This window comes from Emydura macquarii, unplaced genomic scaffold (assembly GCF_026122565.2).
Source record: "Emydura macquarii macquarii isolate MOO-44397 ecotype Brisbane River unplaced genomic scaffold, CSIRO-AGI_Emac_v2 contig_1045, whole genome shotgun sequence".
NCBI lineage: Eukaryota > Metazoa > Chordata > Testudines > Chelidae > Emydura > Emydura macquarii.
Window position 1 is genome coordinate 7742033 of NW_027131182.1, and position 8056 is coordinate 7750088.

Consider the following 8056-nt stretch of genomic DNA (forward strand, 5'->3'; position numbering starts at 1 on the left):
TGAGAAAAATTGACATAGATTGTAAACTCTTTGGGGCAGCAACTATCTCTTTGTTCTGTGTTCTAATCAGAAGGAGAATTCTGACTGGCTCAGCTAGAATCCTCTTGGTCTCTGGGTGAGAACACGTAATGGACTGAGTGCTATTTGCCCTGCAGATCTCTGCAAATTACAAAGGTATCTGGTCACGCTTGCAATTAGCTGTGAGGGAAGTTAATTGTACTGCCTTTATTGACTGGCAGAAATCAGCTGAGGAAATTTAAATTGGACTACTGTAGAGTACCAACACCACGTGTTGAATCCAGTGGGGAGCAAATATAAAGGAAAATAGAAATCTTTTAGGTATTACAAACATGGGGGTAGTAAAAGGTTGAATGAGGCAAAGCAATAATGTGGCTGAAAATGTGATTCCGATATTCCTAAAGGTTCATGGAAACACAGGCATTTTTATACAGGGTCAGACGATTGGTCCATTGAGGTCAGAGTACTGTCTCTGACAGTGAGAAGTATCAGCTGCGTCAATGAAACCGCATACTGAATAAGTAGGCAAAAATCTGTCCATAGTAGAAATGTCTTCCACATTCTTGGTAATTATATCCTGAAGCCTGAGGTTCCTTTACTAATTATCATCTTTTAATGCAACAGTGTATGTATTTATTATTCATGTACATGTTTAATACTTTATGCAGTCTGGAGAGCTCTTTGCCTCTCGGCTATCTTGTGGTGGTGAGTTCCACAGATTAATGTTGCTCACCTTGCACGGTAGCTACAAATTTGATTCAACTGATGAATATGGGTTTAATTATTTTATGTTTTTTTTACTCAGAAATAATGTAGTTCCTAAAAGTCTTCCCCCTTTCTCCAGGCATTTGGAGGGCACCATAATGCAAGACAATGAGCAATAGTTTGGCTCTCCAGTGCATCCATTTCCCTTTCAAAACTCCAGCATGTTCGTATACATTTAATATTTGGTCATCGGCTTAGTGCATTTCTCCAACAGGAAGTCACCACCTGTGTAAAATGCACAAAAAGAATGTTAGAAGGCCAAATTACATGATAGATAGGCCCAAATCCAAATGTTAGAGCTTTGCTGGTGGTCAAAATTCAAACATGGATCCAGATCCAGATTTTGGCTTCTATATAATGAGCTGAATTGAAAGCCCTGCTCTGTCCAACTCAACTTTGGGGTGTTCAGAATTCAGATCTAGGCCTTGTTTCAGTAGCAAAATGTGCAGTTCTTGCTCATCTCTAGTATACAGCTCATCAAAATCAAAAGGCCTACTTGCATGAAATACAACTGTTGAGGACATTCTTCTGCCATCCCAGAGGAACTCTGTGACAGCTTCATTGACATCCCTAGAGTTCATCAGCAACACAATGAGGAATAATGTCCTGAAATAGGTCTGAACACTTATGTAAAATTATCATTTTTATTAGGCTGATTCTGCCAGCGTGAAAGAGCGAGAGAAGATGAGTAATCCAGTTTTCCAATTCTAAAGGAAATTACGTCAATAGGGGCTTAAAATGAAAGTCCTGCTGTCTATTAAAAGCAGGAATAATAAGAATCACAACATAACAAAAGAAGCTGACTGACCTTGAAGCATCCTAGCAAAATGCAATGTGTGATTGAATTGTTTGTGGGCAATAGTCTATGATATTGTGGTCATAAGAACCAGTTTTCTATGGGTGGATTTTGAGCTGTAATGCAAGGGATGCATTATCCTACATACTCTGTGCAGTCCTGCATCCCGAAGATCTCATCTGTCCTGCAAGGAAGGAAAGTAACCATAGCAGTAACTCTGGCATGCACTGGGCAGGCAAGAAAATCCTCTAAAAGAGAGGTGAAATTTTTTAAGGCTCCTGCTTCCTTAAGGATTCATGTTAAGATTTATACTTAGAGCAGGGAGATAGTCCCTGACAGTAAAGGCAATGCCTTCGAACTCTGAGCGTTTTATTCAGCATCACAGACATTCATTCTCTATATAGTTCTGACAATGATGCCCAAATTATTATTTGCCTGTTACTAAGCAGAAGAAATTTTTGTGGACAGCTTAACGTTTTGGTGGACTTCTGTAACTTGTTCAGATTGTTAACTAAAGTGCAGAAAAAGAAATGCTAAGCAGCCAAGTAGTAAGATAGATTTGGCTTGGGGCTCACCTACACAGTTCGCTGACATTGACTACATTTAAAGGGGTGAAGTTCTTCACCAAACCTCCTTTCGTCTACACAATAGAACCCACTGGAAAATTAGCACTGTGCTGATTCCTTCTGTTATGATGCCAACCTCGCTCTTGCTACAGCTTCTTGACTCCCCTTCCTAGAAAACCCCTGAAGCAGATTTTAGCAAGTTGGTCTCCTGCCCAGTTTGCTTCCTTTTTTCTCGCACTACAGCTCCCTACTAACAGCCACTGTAGTTCCCTGCACAAATGTTAAATCCATGTGACCTGCTGATGGCTAATCCTTCTGACTGTAATTGTCTCAGGCCCTTGTGTGTGGTGCACAGGGGAAGTGGAATGTAAAATGAGCGGAAGTAAGAAGAGAATGATATTATGTATGGTTATAGACGTTCTGCTTAACTGACTGTATAGGCTGTTAGATCTTGGTGAAATGCTTTTTGTTAGTTGTGGTGTGATTCTTTTGAGAAATTGTGTGTACAGTAAAATCTGTTTGACCAGAATATGGCCCTTTGTTTCACTGACAAATCATTGCTTAAGTGCAGGGCTGATGCTTACAGGATTTACCCAGAAAAGCAAACAAAAACATTCCTTGCTGCCAAAACTCTGGAAGGAAAAACCTGTTTGTGCCCTTCCCCTAACTTCTGTGGGCTTGTGCAGAGAGATAGGGCCCTATCTAGCCCCAAACATTCAATAATCTAGTTATCAGTATGCAACTCATGCTGAGGCTGATTCTCAGCTGGTACAAATGGACATTGCTTCGAAGCTGCTTCACTGAAGTCAGTGGGACTATGTTGAGTTACACTAGCTGAGAATCTGACCCACTATATACTGCATGAGATAAAAATGTATCCATTATCTGAGCTTTTAAGGAGGCTTGCAGAAGATGTAGAAGGTCTGTGTGCGAGTCTTGCACCTTGTCTTCAGAATGATAAAAGGAAAAGACAGGCATTGATTCAAATCTGATTAAAACATGAAACAATGCTTACTCCTGATTTATCTGCCCCCATTACTTTTCCCTTGCTAAAAAGATACTACAGCCAATGTTCTACAGTAGTGTTCCAAAGGTAATAGTAACAGTTTTGTAAAATGTAAGGGTTTGAGCCAATTCTGTAGTATTTTTCTAACAAACAACAATGTTGTGCCATTTATGGTCAATTTTATGCTCATTCCCAAGCGTTGAATTCTTTACTTAGGCAAATCCCACTTAAATCAGAATGAGTTCTTAAGAAGTTGTATTGGGATTATGCCTGGAGACGTGCATACTTGAATTAACATTATAACGTGATGAACCTTCTTGTTTCTCTAAATGCTGATTTACAGCCTCATTGACACTTGTTGTAGTCATTAAAAAAATGTCCAAACCATGCTTAAATGCCACAGTAACATTTGTGAGGTTTGTTTTAATCATGGCTGGTGTGTAAATTGCAGCTCTTAGATTTCAACTCAGGTTAATTACTTTTTCTGAGGGATGAAAGGTGGAAATTGTGGGTTATAATGGATTCTGAAATAATGGACATTATTCTGTTGTTTCTATTTCTGTCATTAGCACCTTTTCCCGTCGTTCTGAGTTCCTCCTCTGATCTAGTTTAAACAAACTCATTTTGGAACTCATTTGTGCAAGAAGTAGGAGAGTTGGATATTTTACAGCTTGTTGAATTTCTACACCTAAAACACTGCATGAATGTCTCCTGGCCCAAGCCACTTCTCTTAAAGGGAAGGCACTTGGTTAAAAATACTTTAAAAAAAATATTTCCTTTTTTTTATTAGGAATTAGATTATTAGCAGTCCCTTTTAGAAATATTTTCTGGATATTCAGCTTAACATTTCCTTTGGTTTAGACTTTTAAAAAATTCAACCAATTTACTTCTCACCATTTATCGTCTTTGTTTATTTCGCTGAGCATCAACAATTTTCAGTGCCTTTTTCCACACTGTTTCCATGATTGAAAGGACCTCCCTCTTTTCAGGTGAAAACTAATATCCCTTCCTTTGATCAAGTCCTGATTCAGGACAGCACTTAAACTTGTAGTTAGTAAATCAATCCCTAGTCAGAACAGCATTTCTGTATATATGCTGAAGAACTCATTGACTTAAATGAGACTCATGCTTAAGTGCTCTCCTCAACAAGGTTGCTTGAACTGGGTTCTCGAATTTCTAACTAAATTCTAACTTTTGTCTAACCTATCACTAAGCAGCTACCACAATGTCTACTCATTCTCATTTTCAGCTTTACATATATGAGATCCATCCAGTATATACTTTATGTATTGTAAAGCAGTATGCATGCCTACTATATAACTTTATGTGAGTAAGAACAAAAAGGAGACTGTCCTAGCTGTGTTATTAATTAGATTCTAGGCAGTGTCACTTCCTGGGTGTCATGCACAAACACAATGCTATATCGTGTGGGTTTCAAATACTACAGGGATCAAGCTAAAGAAAAAATAACTATTTTTAAATAAAGGACAAACCTGTATCTATTAATTTTAGTTTAGTTGTAAAACATTTCAGTTTCCATTTCCAACAACATAAAGTTTTAAATTAAAGTACCTCGCAGTCTTGCTTTAAAATTATTTGAAAACTCTATTGTTTGTCTAATCCCTCAGAAGCTTTAAAATACAATTTCTATTTCTCTACCAGTTTTATTTTACTCTCTTAGAATCATAGAGAGATGGATAAAAACCTATTGAATCATATTGAAAATTCTTCCATTATAAGAAAATTTGCGTTTGCCTTTACCCAGATCCATCTTTCTCCTTGGAGTCCTACCCCTCTTCAGTTCCTTTCCCACTTGGGTGTAATATCATTCCAATATTGGTACCTGTCCATGATTACCATGTTCCACCGCTCACCCATGGGGGCCTGTAGCTGCACCTGCCCAGTCATCAGGCAGCCAGCAAGTGCAGTTGAGCCACACCAGAACCACCTGATTGGCTAAGGCAGCAAGTGGCTTGCTCTTAAACCCAACAGCTGCAGCAGATCAATGGCTGCTCAGTATACATGTCTGTGGAGTAGGTGTCTTCCTGGGCTTGCCTTGCTCCAAGTGCTGTACCTGTCTTACTCCAGCCTAGACTCTGCCCGACACCCAACCTTGTCCTTGCCTTCCCTGACTCTAGGTAAGCTGGTTCTGACCCTCTGCCCTGGTTCTGTCTTGACTCTGGGCTCTGGCATTCAGACTCTTCAGTTTCTGACCTTTGGCTCAAATCCCCAGCTCTCACTCTGCTTTGACCTGGGGCTCTGGTATTTAGAATCTGACCAGTAGGCCTGACTCCTGCTCTGACAGTGTACAGCCTGGTCTCCTGACAGTTGTCCTTCGGAATGGTGGTGTCTGTCTCTGAAGTCTATGCATGGTTGTGTTTCTGGTTCTCAGGTGCCCAGAAGAAAGAGCCTGAACCAAAGCACATCAAAATCAATAGGAGTTTCTTCAGTTCTATTCTAGAATTGTTCTCATTAGTGAAGTGATTCACAGAAGAAAACCATTAGCTTGCTCATCAATGAGGTAAAGCCAGTCACTGCATAGGCACTGCTGGCTTTTTGCTGTTTGCATGTTTACCATTTCACATTTAAAAAGTAATATCTATTTTTCTATTCACCAGGCTTACAACTCACTCCTGTGCAGAGAGCCCACGTGAGGCCTATATACCACTTAAGTCCTGTTAAACTGTCAAAATAGGGCTGTTACGACTTGGACACAGGAAGCTGTTTGCAGGGAACATCGTCAAGTTTTATTGGTCTTACAAAATCCAGCAGTTGCTACTTGCTTTTGAGCTCCATCAACAGGCACTGTACCAATGAATTATTTACATATGTACAGGCCTAGAGCACTCCTAGACACGTGCTTATGTGGTGTAACAAGGGTTACATATGCACCTTGTGGACAGGGGTGAATTTTACCATATCACCTTAGTTCTCTTAGCATTACCATTTTTAAACTCTCTCTCTCTCTCTCTGAGGCCCATCTGCAGTCTCTGCCATCTCTTTGCAATATAAACTTTCCAAAAGGAATGGGGAGGAGATGGGGCCATGATCCTACCACCACTACACATCAGCCAGAATGGTCTGGGCTCTCGGAAAGTCTGGTGCACCCCTTGAGGGGTGTAGAAGTATGTGTTCCCCATATGGTCCGGGGAGTCTGCCTCCATAAGTTCCCCCAATGTAGGGATGTGCTCTGAAAAGAGCTTTTTCAGAGTTATTTGAATTTAGTTATTCTATGAAATAATTTACTTTGGATGTTGTTAAAGCACATTACATTTCTTCTGTTGACCATGAAAGCATCATTTCTAATGTAAGCTATGCAACATTAGAGCAGTGAAGACAAGTGATTGATGTGTCGCTGTCTGAATGCCAGAAATTTCCCTTTTTGTGACCTGTAATAAAAGCAACCATGTATTAATTCATAAAGGATCTTGTCTCAATGATAGAAGGGGTTTCATCTGCACACCTATTAGTTCTCTCTCCTATACATAAAATAGAATTAAACTTATTGGGTGGATATTTAAAGTGTCTTTAATGTCTATTTTAATACTTAATAAAATGCACACCCAGTAGAAAACCTGATCCCCCGCTTCAACTAGTAAGCTGTCTGCTGGAGAAGTCCTATAGTTGTATACCAAGCTGGGAAGGGTTACAAGCACTTTAGAGGACAGGATTAGAATTCAAAATGATCTTGACACACTAGAGTAATGGTTTGAAATAAATAGAATTAAATTCAATAAGGACAAATCCAAAATATTAAACTTAGGAAGGAATAATCAATTGCACAAGTAGAAAATGAGAAATGACTGCCTAGGAAAGAGTACTAGAGAAAAGGGTGTGGGGATTTTAGTGGACCACAAACTAAATATGAGTCAACTATGTAATACTATTGCAAAAAAAAAAATCATTCTGGGATGTATTAACTGTAGTGTTCTAAGTAAGGGACAAGAAATAATTCCTCCCCTCAGACTAGAATTGTGAGAGCTTTCTTTGGTCCATTCCATAGTACAGCTGGTGCACTCCACTGAACATCCATGGGAACATGCCTGGTACATTCAGCAGGTACATTTACATGCACAGCAAGCATCCTTTATTCCTGAACATGTCTGCCTGGCACTTTCAAGAGCACAGTGGGTTCACTGTACAATCATTGATGCAACTGCTTGATACATTTAGAAGTAGTCATTTTTAACTTGGGAGCTGCCTTTCTCTTCCCAACCCAGCCGCTGGCTGCAACTTCTTTGGAACTTTCCTCTCCACTCCTACATTGTTCATTTTGTCTTGCACTAGAATCTGTCGAAGGGAGAAGACTTGAGGCAGAAATCTCTATTTCCCCTCAGCCTGTGTCTTTATCTTTTTCAGAGTCTTTGGAACAGTGACGTGATTTGGTTGCTGGATAGGCTGTTGCAATAGGTGAGGATCAGGAATGAAATAATAGTTAATAGTATTTCTAGTAGCTTGACTGGCTTTTGACCAACCTATTTCCGTTATCTGGTTTCTCCTGTAAGTGGACGAAAAATCACACTGAAACTTTTATTTTTATCTTGAAAAACGTTGTGCCCAAGTTTTTGTTTTGGAGCAGAATGTGTGTTTTATGTGAGGGCAGTTTTGTGGTTGGGATCAGGAGACTGCTCAATACTGTTCATCTCGACTCTTTTAAAGACAACTGGTTTTGATGGTATTGTCTGTAGTGCAAAACTATCACAGCACTTTTGACCCTGTGCAAATGAATTAGACTGACAGTTAAATTATTAGCCGCCACCAACTAAAATGCCTTCATTTTAGAAATCAGTGCACTTCTTTTAGAGGGTGTGATTATTATATTCTTAATGCACAGAGTTCTGATAGAGATCTTATTAGTCATTTTATTTCTCTGTTTTCTGGCCCAGATTTTTAAATGTGACCATG

General features: G+C 39.5%; 1 long non-coding RNA gene across 1 annotated transcript; it reads left to right on the forward strand.

The window, feature by feature from the left end:
• Nucleotides 1-5175: 5175 nt before the first annotated feature.
• On the forward strand, nt 5176-6566 carry LOC137151281 (uncharacterized). Its single transcript, XR_010919227.1, has 2 exons — nt 5176-5289; nt 5770-6566. It is a non-coding gene; the product is annotated as an uncharacterized lncRNA (long non-coding RNA).
• Nucleotides 6567-8056: the final 1490 nt, after the last annotated feature.